Here is a 16722-nt window from a genome sequence, read left to right on the forward strand (position 1 = left end):
GACGTGTGTGTGTGTGTGTGTGTGTGTGTGTGTGTGTGTGTGTGTGTGTGTGTGTGTGTGTGTGTGTGTGTGTGTGTGTGTGTGTGTGTGTGTGTGTGTGTGTGTGTGTGTGTGTGTGTGTGTGTGTTTGTTATGCACAGCCACAGTAATTAAGCAATCCACACCAAACTTGCTATGGTGACTGGGGGCACCAAGGGGGGAGGTCACTGGGGCCCTTAGGTTGAAAGCATCACACTTTACTTACTACGTAGTAGCAGCTGGCTAGGGTGCACTTTAATTACAACCCGAACAGACCATCGTGTGCTGTGTGCCAGTTAAACTGCATTTTTCAATTAAAATATACCTGCTGTGTACGGTATGCCAGAGCATTGCAGTGATATGACATTATATAACCTTTTATCATCATTCACTTCAGTCTCATGAATATAACAAATTGCTCTATGAAAAATAATGATGACAATATACACACAATGCAATGCAACTTACTACACCTTAACTAAAGTGACATGAAATATACAATGACATGGCTAAAATTCATCTCTACTGCCTGTGCATAGAACGGGTAATTCAGCTAGTATATTTTATAGAAGAAGTCAGTGACATGAGTACAATTTAACAAGTAGACCCTACTTAAACTATTCAAAATTTCTGCAGTGGACCAGGATGACAGTATAGTAGCTTTTAGGGAAAAAATAAAAAATAAAAAAATAACTGTATATGGCATTAAAGGTACCGCACACCTCTGGAGACACATTACCTCAACATGTCCAACCTTTTTTGTTGATGCCTTCATGAATCTGGTGTTCTTGTAGCAAATAAAACAAATCAGTATCACAATAAAACATGATAGATATGACGTTACAACATTTATAATCCGTATTCTAATCCAATTACATTTTTTTTCCCGCAAATCTGATTGGTTAATCGTGTGAGATTTCAGACCGTATAATATCGGGGTAACAGTGGCAAAATATTCGACCATTTCACATTTGGATGTATTACCTTGTGCCCTGACCAGTGTTGTGACAAGATGTCATTCCTGTCAAATATCATTCCTGTCTTTGCGTAACTGCACACGCATGCGCAGTATTGTCGGGATGTGGAACTGTCGATTTTGACGACGAAACGCACAATTCAACAGAATACCGGCCACGCGTGCTGCTAACTGTCAGTGCTGTTAGCTGAGAGCAAGAGAAAGTCAAGTGCCGCCACCGCATTGGCTGAATTTAAGCTACCATACAAAAGTACTGATGTGGATTCTGATACAGGATTACTGTTTCACATTTGATGGATGTGATGGAGTTTCACATTTTCACTCTGTGCCCTGACCACTGCTGGAGCGATTCTGCCTCACGGTAAGCCTCGCTGATCAACTTACCTACAGAAAATAAACCGTGCAAACGATGGAATCGGATTAGAATGGGAATAACCCCCTTGTGTCTGATGATATGCGGATGTTCATGCTGTTATAAGGTCAAAAAAATAAAAAAAGTTCAATTTGCGACCTTATAACCAGCATGACCATCTGTAAATCATCAGACACAAGAGGGTTATTCCCTACTCATACTATCACGCTGAAACGGGAAAAACATTCATTTCAGAATGAGATAAATTGCAATCAGCCGGCAGAGGATTTTTAATGACCTCATCAGATGAGGACAGTGGATTCAGTCAGCTAGCAGACATTAGATGAACTTTTTGCCTGAACACATGACAAGTGTGTTTATATTAATATAGATTCAGATCCATTTATCAGTGTTTCGGTCTTTTCTTTCTGAATCCTGTAATACCACATCATGCGTCGCTGCGCACACGTGTCGGAGAAACTTGGCATACTAACTACACACACAGAGCTTCTCTTTTGTGAAGTTCCACAAGCAAAATAGTAGGATAAGCATTTTTATGAGTTGTAATTTTTCTGCTGAAATAATAATGATATTTGAAGCAGTCCAATTAAACAAGGGTTGAGAAAACAACGAACTGAAACACTGGTTACTGGCTCTGAGTCCAATCAGGGACTGAAGATGTAGTGACGTGGAGATGTGTGGAGTTTGACTGAGTTGGATGTGAACATGTCCTGTCTCTGGTAGCCAGCCTGTGAGCAGGACTTATGTCTCTTTTGTCCTTTATTTCACAATTATGACAGAGTTTGCAGCAGCCCCACAGCAGGTGGAGCGGAGTTTCTTTTTTTTTTCACGTGTGCGCGCGAGCAAATTGTCCATGAAGATTATTTTATTTATTTACAACACAGATGTATAATAAAAGCAAATGGTGACTGGTTTCTAAACACAATTATGACAGTTTTTGGAGCGAGCAGCAGCACCACAGCGGGGGCAGCAGAGTTTTTTTTTCTTTTTACGTGCGCGCGTGAGCGAATCGTCCTTGAAGATTATTTCATTTATTAACTAGACAGATGGATAATAAAGCAAATGGTGACTGGTTTCTAAACACAATTATGACAGAGTTTTTGGAGCGAGCAGCAGCCCTGCAGCAGGGGAGCGGAGTTTTTTTTTTTGTTTTCACATGCGCACACAAGCGAATCATCCCTAAGATTATTTATTTATTAACTACACAGATGTATAATAAGCAAATGGTGACTGGTTTCTAAACACAAGTATGACAGAGTTTTTTGGGGAAGAGCAAGGAGCAGCCCCACAGCAAGCAGCGGAGGTTTTTTGTAATTGTTTACATGTGCGTGCGTGAACGGAACAGGGGGTCCTCAAACTGGGTCCTGCAGAGGTGGAAGGACTGCTGAAAGCGGCCATCATCCAGACGCAGCTCCTGCAGCAATGATACTCCCCGAATTGGGAATGTCAATCAATCAATCAATCAATCAATCAATTTTATTTATATAGCACCAAATCACAACAAACAGTTGCCCCAAGGCGCTTTATATTGTAAGGCAAGGCCATACAATAATTACGTAAAAACCCCAATGGTCAAAACGACCCCCTGTGAGCAAGCACTTGGCGACAGTGGGAAGGAAAAACTCCCTTTTAACAGGAAGAAACCTCCAGCAGAACCAGGCTCAGGGAGGGGCAGTCTTCTGCTGGGACTGGTTGGGGCTGAGGGAGAGAACCAAGAAAAAGACATGCTGTGGAGGGGAGCAGAGATCAATCATTAATGATTAAATGCAGAGTGGTGCATAGGGAGCAAAAAGAGAAAGAAACACTCAGTGCATCATGGGAACCCCCCAGCAGTCTAAGTCTATAGCAGCATAACTAAGGGATGGTTCAGGGTCACCTGATCCAGCCCTAACTATAAGCTTTAGCAAAAAGGAAAGTTTTAAGCCTAATCTTAAAAGTAGAGAGGGTGTCTGTCTCCCTGATCTGAATTGGGAGCTGGTTCCACAGGAGAGGAGCCTGAAAGCTGAAGGCTCTGCCTCCCATTCTACTCTTACAAACCCTAGGAACTACAAGTAAGCCTGCAGTCTGAGAGCGAAGCGCTCTATTGGGGTGATATGGTACTATGAGGTCCCTAAGATAAGATGGGACCTGATTATTCAAAACCTTATAAGGAAGAAGAAGAATTTTAAATTCTATTCTAGAATTAACAGGAAGCCAATGAAGAGAGGCCAATATGGGTGAGATATGCTCTCTCCTTCTAGTCCCCATTAGTACTCTAGCTGCAGCATTTTGAATTAACTGAAGGCTTTTCAGGGAACTTTTAGGACAACCTGATAATAATGAATTACAATAGTCCAGCCTAGAGGAAACAAATGCATGAATTAGTTTTTCAGCATCACTCTGAGACAAGACCTTTCTGATTTTAGAGATATTGCGTAAATGCAAAAAAGCAGTCCTACATATTTGTTTAATATGCGCACTGAATGACATATCCTGATCACAAATGACTCCAAGATTTCTCACAGTATTACTAGAGGTCAGGGTAATGCCATCCAGAGTAAGGATCTGGTTAGACACCATGTTTCTAAGATTTGTGGGGCCAAGTACAATAACTTCAGTTTTATCTGAGTTTAAAAGCAGGAAATTAGAGGTCATCCATGTCTTTATGTCTGTAAGACAATCCTGCAGTTTAGCTAATTGGTGTGTGTCCTCTGGCTTCATGGATAGATAAAGCTGGGTATCATCTGCGTAACAATGAAAATTTAAGCAATGCTGTCTAATAATACTGCCTAAGGGAAGCATGTATAAAGTGAATAAAATTGGTCCTAGTACAGAACCTTGTGGAACTCCATAATTAACCTTAGTCTGTGAAGAAGATTCCCCATTTACATGAACAAATTGTAATCTATTAGATAAATATGATTCAAACCACTGCAGCGCAGTGCCTTTAATACCTATGGCATGCTCTAATCTCTGTAAAATTTTATGGTCAACAGTATCAAAAGCAGCACTGAGGTCTAACAGAACAAGTACAGAGATGAGTCCACTGTCTGAGGCCATAAGAAGATCATTTGTAACCTTCACTAATGCTGTTTCTGTACTATGATGAATTCTAAAACCTGACTGAAACTCTTCAAATAGACCATTCCTCTGCAGATGATCAGTTAGCTGTTTTACAACTACCCTTTCAAGAAATTTTAGAGAAAAGGAAGGTTGGAGATTGGCCTATAATTAGCTAAGATAGCTGGGTCAAGTGATGGCTTTTTAAGTAATGGTTTAATTACTGCCACCTTAAAAGCCTGTGGTACATAGCCAACTAATAAAGATAGATTGATCATATTTAAGATCAAAGCATTAAATAATGGTAGGGCTTCCTTGAGCAGCCTGGTAGGAATGGGGTCTAATAGACATGTTGATGGTTTGGATGAAGTAACTAATGAAAATAACTCAGACAGAACAATTGGAGAGAAAGAGTCTAACCAAATACCGGCATCACTGAAAGCAGCCAAAGATAACGATACATCTTTGGGATGGTTATGAGTAATTTTTTCTCTAATAGTTAAAATTTTATTAGCAAAGAAAGTCATAAAGTCATTACTAGTTAACGTTAAAGGAATACTCGGCTCAATAGAGCTCTGACTCTGTCAGCCTGGCTACAGTGCTGAAAAGAAACCTGGGGTTGTTCTTATTTTCTTCAATTAGTGATGAGTAGTAAGATGTCCTAGCTTTACGGAGGGCTTTTTTATAGAGCAACAGACTCTTTTTCCAGGCTAAGTGAAGATCTTCTAAATTAGTGAGACGCCATTTCCTCTCCAACTTACGGGTTATCTGCTTTAAGTTGCGAGTTTGTGAGTTATACCACGGAGTCAGGCACTTCTGATTTAAAGCTCTCTTTTTCAGAGGAGCTACAGCATCCAAAGTTGTCTTCAATGAGGATGTAAAACTATTGACGAGATACTCTATCTCACTTACAGAGTTTAGGTAGCTACTCTGTACTGTGTTGGTATATGGCATTAGAGAACATAAAGAAGGAATCATATCCTTAAACCTAGTTACAGTGCTTTCTGAAAGACTTCTAGTGTAATGAAACTTATTCCCCACTGCTGGGTAGTCCATCAGAGTAAATGTAAATGTTATTAAGAAATGATCAGACAGAAGGGAGTTTTCAGGGAATACTGTTAAGTCTTCAATTTCCATACCATAAGTCAGAACAAGATCTAAGATATGATTAAAGTGGTGGGTGGACTCATTTACATTTTGAGCAAAGCCAATTGAGTCTAATAATAGATTAAATGCAGTGTTGAGGCTGTCATTCTCAGCATCTGTGTGGATGTTAAAATCGCCCACTATAATTATCTTATCTGAGCTAAGCACTAAGTCAGACAAAAGGTCTGAAAATTCACAGAGAAACTCACAGTAACGACCAGGTGGACGATAGATAATAACAAATAAAACTGGTTTTTGGGACTTCCAATTTGGATGGACAAGACTAAGAGTCAAGCTTTCAAATGAATTAAAGCTCTGTCTGGGTTTTTGATTAATTAATAAGCTGGAATGGAAGATTGCTTCTAATCCTCCGCCTCGGCCCGTGCTACGAGCATTCTGGCAGTTAGTGTGACTCGGGGTTGTTGACTCATTTAAACTAACATATTCATCCTGCTGTAACCAGATTTCTGTAAGGCAGAATAAATCAATATGTTGATCAATTATTATATCATTTACTAACAGGGACTTAGAAGAGAGAGACCTAATGTTTAATAGACCACATTTAACTGTTTTAGTCTGTGGTGCAGTTGAAGTGCATGTCTCATGATGTTTGTCAGCTTTCCACAATAACTCGCTCCGTGTGATCCAGGTCCGCCATGTTAACTTGACTGACAACCTCCGACGAGTGGAATGGAAGCTTCTCCTATTTGAAGATGCACTGGGGTGAATTGTCGCAGCGAAAGCAGAGCGACACACCGGCGATGGTGGCGTGTCGGTCACCGGTGTGAACGCGGAATAAGAGATAGGGCTTGGTTCGGATTAGGGGTATGGTTAGCCCCTGGGCTGAGTTTGCATCAGGCCAACTTCTCCTGCATCCACAAAAACTCCATCAGATGTTTCTCCAGCTATTAAACAGGCTGATCACACTGTGAACAACTCAGTCACTAAAAACCGTCTGCCCCCACCTGATAGCAAATTCTCATTATAATGTGAATCATTAGATTAGATTCAATTTTGTCACTGTGCAGAGTACATGTACAGGGCCAGTGAAATGCAGTTGACATCTAACCAGAAGTGAAAAAAACAAAACAAAAAAAGATTAAATATCAAGTGCATTTGAGGAATATGTATCATTAGTGAGGTAAACAAATAGGAGATGGATAATATACAGGCGGGTATGTGCAATAATGTATAAATAAATGACTACTGTGACATACAAATATCAGTATATATCATGGTACAACTTGATAAATCGAACTACAAAATATGAAACATATGTTATAAAGTCTAACTTTTTTTTTTTTCCCACTGGGGTAATAATGTCAGCTGTGCCACACTGGGGTCCTGTCCAGGTCAGAGTTGGAGACTCCCATTCACTTCATGGTATGAAATTTGGAGACACCGGCATCAATGGTCCTCAGCGCCTCAAAATTATGCTTCTGGAAATTTCCTTTGAAATCTGTCCATTGTGAGTGACTGAGTTATAGATGTTAGCTTGTTAATTAGACGTGTTATCTACCTCTTTAGCAAGGATACAGCTTTAATTTGCCTCAAATAGAAGGACTGTATTTCTATAGCACTTTTCCATCTAGTAGATGCTCCAAGTACTTTACAATGCTGCCGCACGTATTGCCTCACTTACCCAGTGAAGGAAAGTACATGCAACATACATACATGAATGTACAGTAAGGCCATGTGGTCCCCTGCATCAGATGTAGCCCTTCCTTAATTTCTTTTTTTCTTTTTTGCTTACTTCAGCAACACAACACAACTCTGGACATTGCGATGGTTGGATTATCACATGGGACTTTTTATTTTGGTTAAAAGGATTTTAACCACAGGCTACAGTCTGGCTCCACATCCACATCCATGCTGTGAAACACTCCTGGACCGCTGCTGGAGGTGAGATTCATGTTTATTAATGCTGCAATGGCCTGGCACAACAGTTCCACATCATATCTCCTACAGAGTTAGAAAGTGATCATTTATTACAACTTCAGATCTGTTCAGCTCCAAACCTGATACGTGCAATGATGCATTACTGCACACCACGGAGAGGCGCAGCTGCCTGTGTTATATACAGTTATGATGGAGACAATATTCACATTATTTACATCACCCATGGGAAGGAGTGGACAAATATCTGTACTGTAAGGTCTACTGCGGACATAACAGCCTGTTCAGATTTGCGGCGTGCGCACAGTGGTGCACGGTGCTTTCAGTTTGATAGCCGCTGTTCACATTCACTGTACATTATTATACATGACACATGCAGGTCATACTGGCAGGCTGTGCCATGTCAGATTCATCTTGAGGTTCCCTCGTACACACTGAAATCATTTCGGATCCTGTTTTGCCACCATCGGAATATGTAAATTGCGGTCAGATGGTCCCATCTCGACAGTGCCTGGAATGTTTTGAACATGTGCCTCACACTCGGGGCCGCCAGGCGATTTTAACCAACTGTGTGCACTTCCGCAGATGGCTGTCAGAACATTTTGGAACTGAAATCCGACATTTTTCGGATGTGCACCTATTCGTCATTCTGACGCCATTCTACATAATTCTGGCTATGTGTGACAGGGGTACAACCAATGATTTTCTAGTCTGTCTCTCTCCAGCCATATGAAAATGAAGTAGACATTGCAATTGAATGGGCATGTCATGGTTATAGCACAAAATGTGTGGAGTTGCAAAAATGCATTTTACTGTTTTTAACCAAGGTATATCTATAGCTCAATCTACAGCCCCACATGTACACTGTATTAATTTATGGCATATACATATGAAATGTAACTGCTGAGAGGCACAGGACAAATAGCACAGCAATCTAATAGCTGTGACTGGCAAAAACAGAAGAACATGATTCATATGTAAGCTTGTCAGGTGTCCCTAAACAACCTTCAGCAATTACAAACTTAATTGCCAGTCTAGAGTGGAGAAGAGTTATGGCTTCCTATAGGCATATAATCTGTTACTAGTGCCTCTGGAAGGAGAGGAGATTTGGCCAGTCTGGTGGACATGACAGTTCTGCATATGCAGTAAACATCCTGAAGCTCACACTTTTCTTCACCCCTCTTCTGTTCAAAACTCCATAATTTTCAATCTATGAGTTCTAAGACAACAACAAAAGACTTACAAGTTTACAAGTAAAGCTATTTAAATTGCAAATTTAAATTTAATTGAAACAAAAAATATCCCATTCATATTGGATTTGTGTCCCAATGCCATTTCAAGTTTTATTTTTACCTGCAGTTTTAGAATATAATGTGTCAGCACTTGGGGGAAAAAAAAACAACTGAAAATTAACTGTGTTCAAACATAGAGGACAACAGTGAATACTAAATGTGGGGAATCAGAATAAAACAAAATAAATAATTCAAGATTTGTGATGTTTATCTAGTGTAAAATCCACATCTTGAGTCATTTTAAAGTTAAATATGATGCAAACTTCAGATTTTATTATTTTGTCATATTTCATGTAATTTGATATTATACATAGGGCATGAAAATTGTTTAAAATATTAAAAACATATGAATATTGGATGCATATAGTGCTTTCCTAGATCATCCCTGTCCCTGGAAACTTTTAAATCCTCTTTATAAACCCATTTCTTTCTTTCTCTGGCATTTCCAAAATGAGTGATTACATTATTTTATTTTGTCTTTTATTTGTTTTATTGCCTGCTGTAATTTTATTGTTATTTTTAATTCATTTATTTTTGATTGGGTGTAACATAGTGCCCATTTTTTAAATTATGGACAGCACTTCTGTTGACTGCTGTCGTTTTTCACACATAACATGATTGAAGCCGACTGACTCATGAAAGAGGAATTGCATACCACTTGTAAAAAACTGGAGCTGATTCAAAAGCCTTATACAGCTGTCGTAACATCCATTCGTGCACACCAGCAGCCAAAAGACACCAAGTGCCCTGTGAGTGCTTATTCAACCCCATTCTTGGCAGATGTTGGCCAAATTCCAGGTGCCACACACAAACATCCAACACTGCTCGCTGGGCACTTGTAAAAAGCAGGGCTATTCATGCTCCCAGCATGATAGTGAAGTGCAAATGACCACATTCATGCTGTCTGTGAAAATTGTCTAAGTGCAACACGAGTGTGGCGTTACCAAGCAACACACATAGGTGTGACTGTGCTGAACTCCCCTCCTTCCAACACACACACACACACACACACACACACACACACACACACACACACACACACACACACACACACACACACACACACACACACACACACAGACAAATGGCTTGTAGAGTGTGTCGTCATCAACATCCCCCCCGAGCACGCACACACACACACACACACACACACACACACACACCATGAATCCAACATTGTCAGCTGTGGCTGAGGGTCCTGGAATCCAGTCGGTGTCCAGCACAGTGTGCTGCTGGAACAGCTGACTGCTGTGTACTGCAACTCAGCTGGTGAACACGCTGTGCACATGTGTGGGCGGGTGCTCATACCTTAATGACATGCTGATAATTATGTACAGACATGATCACACGAGGACAGGCCAGCATATGAGCGCACGGTAAGATGCGAAACTGCCGGCCGGGCAGGCTGATGTCACTTCCATCATGTAAATTTTAGTTTACATGACAGAAAGAGTGGAAATTAAATAAAACAAATAAGGGTAAATGTTGTGTGGGCCACTGAAGAGGAGGTACTGCTGGCCCACCACCACCAGTGGGCGCCCTGCCTGGAGTGCGGGCTCCAGGCACCAGAGGGCGCCGCCGCCTCACAGGAGCAGCCAAGGTGACAGCTGTCACCCATCACCTGAGACAGCTGACAGCAATCATCAGTGGGGTATATCAGCAGGACAGCATCTCCACCTCATTGCCGAGATATCGTTTCTACCTGAAAGGTAACGTATCAAAGCTGACGGAGTGTATCCTTTTGGATTAGTGCTTAGATTGTGGATTACTGTTCCAACGAGAGGTGGAGGTAACTTCCCTGCTGTTCGGAGTCTTGGGTGCAAACGCGCCCCCATCTAACTGTTCTTTGTTCCTCGCCAGCAGTACCAGGTCCGACACGCGGAGGCAGTGGCCACCTGGGAGTTCGGGACTTGGCGGCTCCAGTATTCCCGGGGTCCTGTGGCGGAGAAAGCCGTGTGGTTCCGGTCTTACCTTGGAGAGGCGTCTCCTATCTTCGAGCCTGCCCACACGACACTTTTGTAAATTGACTGTTGTCCATTTCCATGATTGGTTGTATTCGTTGTGCACGTTCACAACAGTAAAGCCTTGTTATTTGACTTTCTCCATTGTCCGTTCATTTGCGCCCCCTGTTGTGGGTCCGTGTACTGACACTTTCCCAACAGGATATCTCGGCCAACGTCATGGATCCCGAGGGGCGTCAACCGGCTGTTGAACGGCCAATGGAAGAACAGGACGCGCAGGCGTCCGCAGGAGGGGTAATCGGTGAGTTGCAGCGGATCCTCACCGCTTTCACGACTCGGTTAGATTTGATGACCGAGCAGAACGTCCTCCTGAACCGCAGGGTGGAGGCTCTCGCCGCGCAGGTGGAAGCCGCTGCGGCTCTCCCTCCCGTAGATCCTGTGCGTAACATAGACGTTCCACTGGTTGTTCAACGACCTCTCCCTCCTTCCCCGGAAGCATACATAAGCCCCCCCAGAGCCGTACGGAGGCTGTGTGGAGACGTGCGCGGATTTTCTCATGCAGTGCTCGCTCGTCTTCGCACAGCGTCCCGTCATGTACGCGACTGATGCTAGTAAAGTAGCTTATGTAATAAACCTGCTTCGCGGTGAGGCACGCGCTTGGGCTACAGCGCTCTGGGAGCAGAATTCACGGCTCCTTCTGACATACGATGGGTTTGTAAGGGAGCTCAGAACCATGTTCGATAACCCTAATAGAGGCGAAACCGCTTCAACCGTGCTGCTGTCAATGAGACAGGGGCGTTGGAGCGCAGCTGCCTATGCAGTCGACTTCCGCATTGCGGCTGCGAGGTCTGGCTGGAATAGCACTGCCCTCCGCGCCGCCTTTGTAAACGGACTGTCTTTGGTTCTTAAGGAGCACCTGGTGGCTAAGGACGAACCGCGGGATTTAGATGGGCTCATCGATCTTGTCATACGGTTAGACAACCGGTTAGAAGAACGTCGGCGGGAACGAGACGAAGGGCGTGGCCGGGCACGCGCCGTCCCTCTCCCTTCCGGTTCCGACCGCGCTCCGCCTTCCCCACGCTCCACGGCCCCTGCGCTCCGTGGGGCCACAGCTCCCCCTGCTGACGAAGCTATGGACACGAGTAGGGCAACATTTAGGGCACCAGATGCACAGAGGAGACGGGCCCACTGAGCTTGTTTTGCTTGTGGCTCGAGAGAGCACCAAGAGAGAGACTGCCCTGAGCGGTTAAACACTAAACGCCCGCCCCTAGAAACTGGGCTAGGGGTGGGCCGAGACATTCACGTGGGACACACCCACACTGCCACACGACTCCCAGTTACGATCCTGTATGAGGACTCAACCCTGAAGGCCCCAGCACTGGTGGACACGGGCTCTGAGGGGAATCTGCTGGACAGCAGATGGGCCAGGGAGATAGGGCTCCCTCTGGTGGCGCTTACCTCGCCTGTGCAGGTTCGAGCACTAGATGGCTCCCTACTCCCTCCAATCACACATAAGACACCACCTGTAACTCTGGTGGTGTCAGGAAATCACCGAGAGGTGATCGAGTTTTTTGTGACTGAGGCCACCTCCCGTGTGGTTTTAGGATTTCCCTGGATGTTGAAGCACAATCCCCGGATTGATTGGCCGACCGGGGTAGTGGTTCAGTGGAGCGAGACCTGCCATCGGGTGTGTCTAGGTTCCTCGGTTCCTCCCGGCTTCCAAGCTAAGGAGGAGGTCAGAGTCCCGCCCAATCTGGGGACGGTGCCGGTGGAGTACCACGACCTTGTCGACGTGTTCAGCAAGGATCTGGCGCTCACACTTCCCCCCCACCGTCCGTATGATTGTGCCATTGATTTGGTTCCGGGCAGTGAGTTTCCGTCCAGCAGGCTGTACAACCTCTCCCGGCCTGAGCGCAAATCAATGGAGACCTACATCCGGGACTCATTAGCCGCCGGGTTGATCCGGAATTTCACCTCCCCGATGGGCGCAGGTTTCTTTTTTGTGGGCAAAAAAGACGGCGGACTTCGTCCATGCATTGATTATAGGGGGCTGAACGAGATCACGGTTCGCAACCGATACCCGTTGCCCCTGTTGGATTCGGTGTTCACACCCCTGCATGGAGCCCAAATCTTCACCAAGCTCGATCTTAGAAATGCGTATCATCTGGTTCGGATCCGGAAGGGAGACGAGTGGAAAACGGCATTTAACACCCCCTTAGGTCACTTTGAGTACCTGGTCATGCCGTTCGGCCTCACAAACGCCCCCGCGACGTTCCAAGCATTAGTTAATGATGTCTTGCGGGATTTCCTGCACCGGTTCGTCTTCGTCTATCTAGACGATATACTCATCTTTTCTCCGGATCCTGAGACTCATGTCCGGCATGTACGTCAGGTCCTGCAGCGGTTGTTGGAGAACCGGCTGTTTGTGAAGGGCGAGAAGTGTGAGTTCCACCGCACCTCTTTGTCCTTCCTGGGGTTCATCATCTCCTCCAACTCCGTCGCTCCTGATCCGGCCAAGGTTGCGGCGGTGAGAGACTGGCCCCAACCCACAAGCCGTAGGAAGTTGCAACAGTTCCTAGGCTTTGCTAATTTCTACAGGAGGTTCATTAAGGGCTACAGTCAGGTAGTTAGCCCCCTGACAGCCCTGACCTCACCAAAAGTCCCCTTCACCTGGTCGGATCGGTGCGATGCCGCATTCAAGGAGTTGAAACGGCGCTTCTCGTCTGCACCTGTTCTGGTGCAGCCCGATCCTAGTCGCCAGTTAGTGGTTGAAGTGGACGCCTCGGACTCAGGGATAGGAGCCGTGCTGTCCCAGAGCGGGAAGACCGATAAGGTCCTTCACCCGTGTGCCTATTTTTCCCGCAGGTTGACCCCAGCCGAACGGAACTATGACGTCGGCAATCGAGAGCTCCTTGCGGTGAAAGAGGCTCTTGAAGAGTGGAGACATCTGTTGGAGGGAACGTCCGTGCCATTCACGGTTTTCACTGACCACCGGAACCTGGAATATATCAGGACCGCCAAGCGGCTGAATCCCAGGCAAGCCCGATGGTCACTGTTCTTCGGCCGTTTTGACTTCCGCATCACCTACCGGCCCGGGACCAAGAACCAGAAATCGGATGCCTTGTCCCGGGTACACGAAGACGAGGTCAAAACGGAGTTGTCGGATCCACCGGAACCCATCATCCCGGAGTCCACTATCGTGGCCACCCTCACCTGGGACGTAGAGAGAACCGTCCGCGAGGCCCTGGCACGAAGCCCGGACCCCGGGACTGGACCAAAGAACAGACTTTACGTCCCACCAGAGGCACGGGCTGCAGTCCTGGACTTCTGTCACGGCTCTAAGCTCTCCTGTCATCCAGGGGTGCGAAGAACTGTGGCAGTTGTCCGGCAGCGCTTCTGGTGGGCGTCCCTGGAGGCCGACGTCCGGGACTATATCCAGGCCTGTACCACCTGCGCCAGGGGCAAGGCCGACCATCGCAAGGCTCCAGGACTGCTACAGCCGCTGCCCGTGCCTCATCGCCCCTGGTCCCACATCGGCCTGGATTTTGTCACGGGCCTCCCGCCGTCCCAGGGAAACACCGTCATCCTCACGATAGTGGACCGATTCTCCAAGGCGGCCCACTTCGTGGCCCTCCCGAAGCTCCCAACGGCCCAGGAGACAGCGGACCTCCTGGTCCACCACGTTGTCCGCCTGCATGGGATACCATCAGACATCGTCTCCGATCGCGGTCCCCAGTTCTCCTCACACGTCTGGAGGAGCTTCTGCCGGGAACTGGGGGCCACGGTCAGTCTCTCATCCGGGTATCACCCCCAGACCAACGGGCAAGCAGAGCGGGCTAATCAAGAAATGGAGCAAACACTACGTTGTGTGACAGCCGCGCACCCGGCGGCCTGGAGTACTCATCTGGCCTGGATCGAGTACGCCCATAACAGTCAAGTGTCATCAGCCACCGGCCTCTCCCCCTTTGAGGTGTGTTTGGGGTATCAGCCCCCACTATTCCTGGTGGTTGAGGGAGAGGTCGGTGTGCCCTCGGTCCAGGCCCACCTGCGGAAGTGCCGTCGGGTGTGGCGTGCCGCCCGTTCTGCTTTGTTGAAGGCCCGGATGAGGGCGAAGACCCATGCAGACCGGCGGCGGACCCCGGCCCCTACGTATCGCCCCGGGCAGGAAGTGTGGTTGTCCACCAAGGACATTCCACTGCAAGTGGCCTCCCCAAAACTGCAAGATAGATACATAGGTCCGTTTAAGATTCTCAAGGTCATCAATCCCGCCGCAGTGAGGCTTCGGCTTCCAGCCTCACTGCGGATCCATCCAGTATTTCATGTGTCAAAGATCAAGCCCCATCACACCTCGCCCCTCTGTGCACCCGGTCCGGCACCACCTCCTGCCCAGATCATTGTTGGCGAGCCGGCTTGGACAGTGCGCCGGCTGTTGGACGTCCGACGGATGGGCCGGGGCTTTCAATATCTGGTGGACTGGGAGGGGTACGGTCCCGAAGAACGCTCCTGGGTGAAGAGGAGCTTCATCCTGGATCCGGCCCTCCTGGCCGACTTTTACCGTCGCCACCCGGACAAACCCGGTCGGGCGCCAGGAGGCGCTCATTGAGGGGGGGGTCCTGTTGTGTGGGCCGCTGAAGAGGAGGTACTGCTGGCCCACCACCACCAGTGGGCGCCCTGCCTGGAGTGCGGGCTCCAGGCACCAGAGGGCGCCGCCGCCTCACAGGAGCAGCCAAGGTGACAGCTGTCACCCATCACCTGAGACAGCTGACAGCAATCATCAGTGGGGTATATCAGCAGGACAGCATCTCCACCTCATTGCCAAGATATCGTTTCTACCTGAAAGGTAACGTATCAAAGCTGACGGAGTGTATCCTTTTGGATTAGTGCTTAGATTGTGGATTACTATTCCAACGAGAGGTGGAGGTAACTTCCCTGCTGTTCGGAGTCTTGGGTGCAAACGCGCCCCCATCTAACTGTTCTTTGTTCCTCGCCAGCAGTACCAGGTCCGACACGCGGAGGCAGTGGCCACCTGGGAGTTCGGGACTTGGCGGCTCCAGTATTCCCGGGGTCCTGTGGCGGAGGAAGCCATGTGGTTCCGGTCTTACCTTGGAGAGGCGTCTCCTATCTTCGAGCCTGCCCACACAACACTTTTGTGAATTGACTGTTGTCCATTTCCATGATTGGTTGTATTCGTTGTGCACGTTCACAACAGTAAAGCCTTGTTATTTGACTTTCTCCATTGTCCGTTCATTTGCGCCCCCTGTTGTGGGTCCGTGTACTGACACTTTCCCAACAGTAAAGGCGTGAACTCATTCATGTGTGATCACTTTGCTCATACACTTTGCTGTTGACATGCAGTGCCTGTCAGCTGACTACTGCATCAGTGCACTGCAAAGCTGGTGAATATAGTACCATGCAGAAAATCACCATGAGGCACAGATACCTGTGGGATTTCCCCACATTGTAATAATTAAAACACATCACATTTGCAATGCGGTCACCAGTGGATCACTGTGCGCTGGACACGCCGGCTGATGTGTGCATGACATGGGAGCCGGCTCTTCATGAGACGAGAGCCCGGCTGATGTCTTCATGAGATGAGTGCATCAGGTAATTCATGTAAAAAAAACATAAAAGGGAGAAGAGCAATCCCCTTCATTTCAGTCCGTCCTGGTGTACATCTAGGTGGAGGCTAAATCCGTTATTTAGAACAGGAATTAAGTATTAGAAATTGTGGTGTTTTTCTTTTTTTTGCTCCACTGCTGTGTGTGTGAGACTTTCTGGGTGCTCGCACTGTGTTCGTGCATGTGACCATGATCGTGCACAAAATGGTCGCTGCGGTATCGTGCACGCCTGTCCAACCATGTGTCCTTCCTGACAACAGGTGGAATGTTTCGCAGTTCCCCATTTTGTTTTTTGTTCACGGATTTCCGGTCGGTTTCTGTTTCTATCACCCATTTTCGTGTTATGTGTGAAGGGGCCCTTAGAAATAAAGGCTGAATTGAGTTGAGAACTATGAGGGGG

The 16722-nt window shown here is 46.7% G+C and overlaps 1 protein-coding gene across 1 annotated transcript in view; it reads right to left on the reverse strand.

Annotated features, from left to right (window-relative positions):
* The window catches only part of ctnna2 (catenin (cadherin-associated protein), alpha 2), a 1141281-nt gene that overhangs the window by 288374 nt on the left and 836185 nt on the right, over positions 1–16722 (reverse strand). The gene's annotated exons all lie outside the window — the stretch shown is intronic.

The sequence above is a fragment of the Thalassophryne amazonica genome, chromosome 15 (genome assembly GCF_902500255.1).
Source record: "Thalassophryne amazonica chromosome 15, fThaAma1.1, whole genome shotgun sequence".
Taxonomy (NCBI): Eukaryota; Metazoa; Chordata; class Actinopteri; order Batrachoidiformes; family Batrachoididae; genus Thalassophryne; species Thalassophryne amazonica.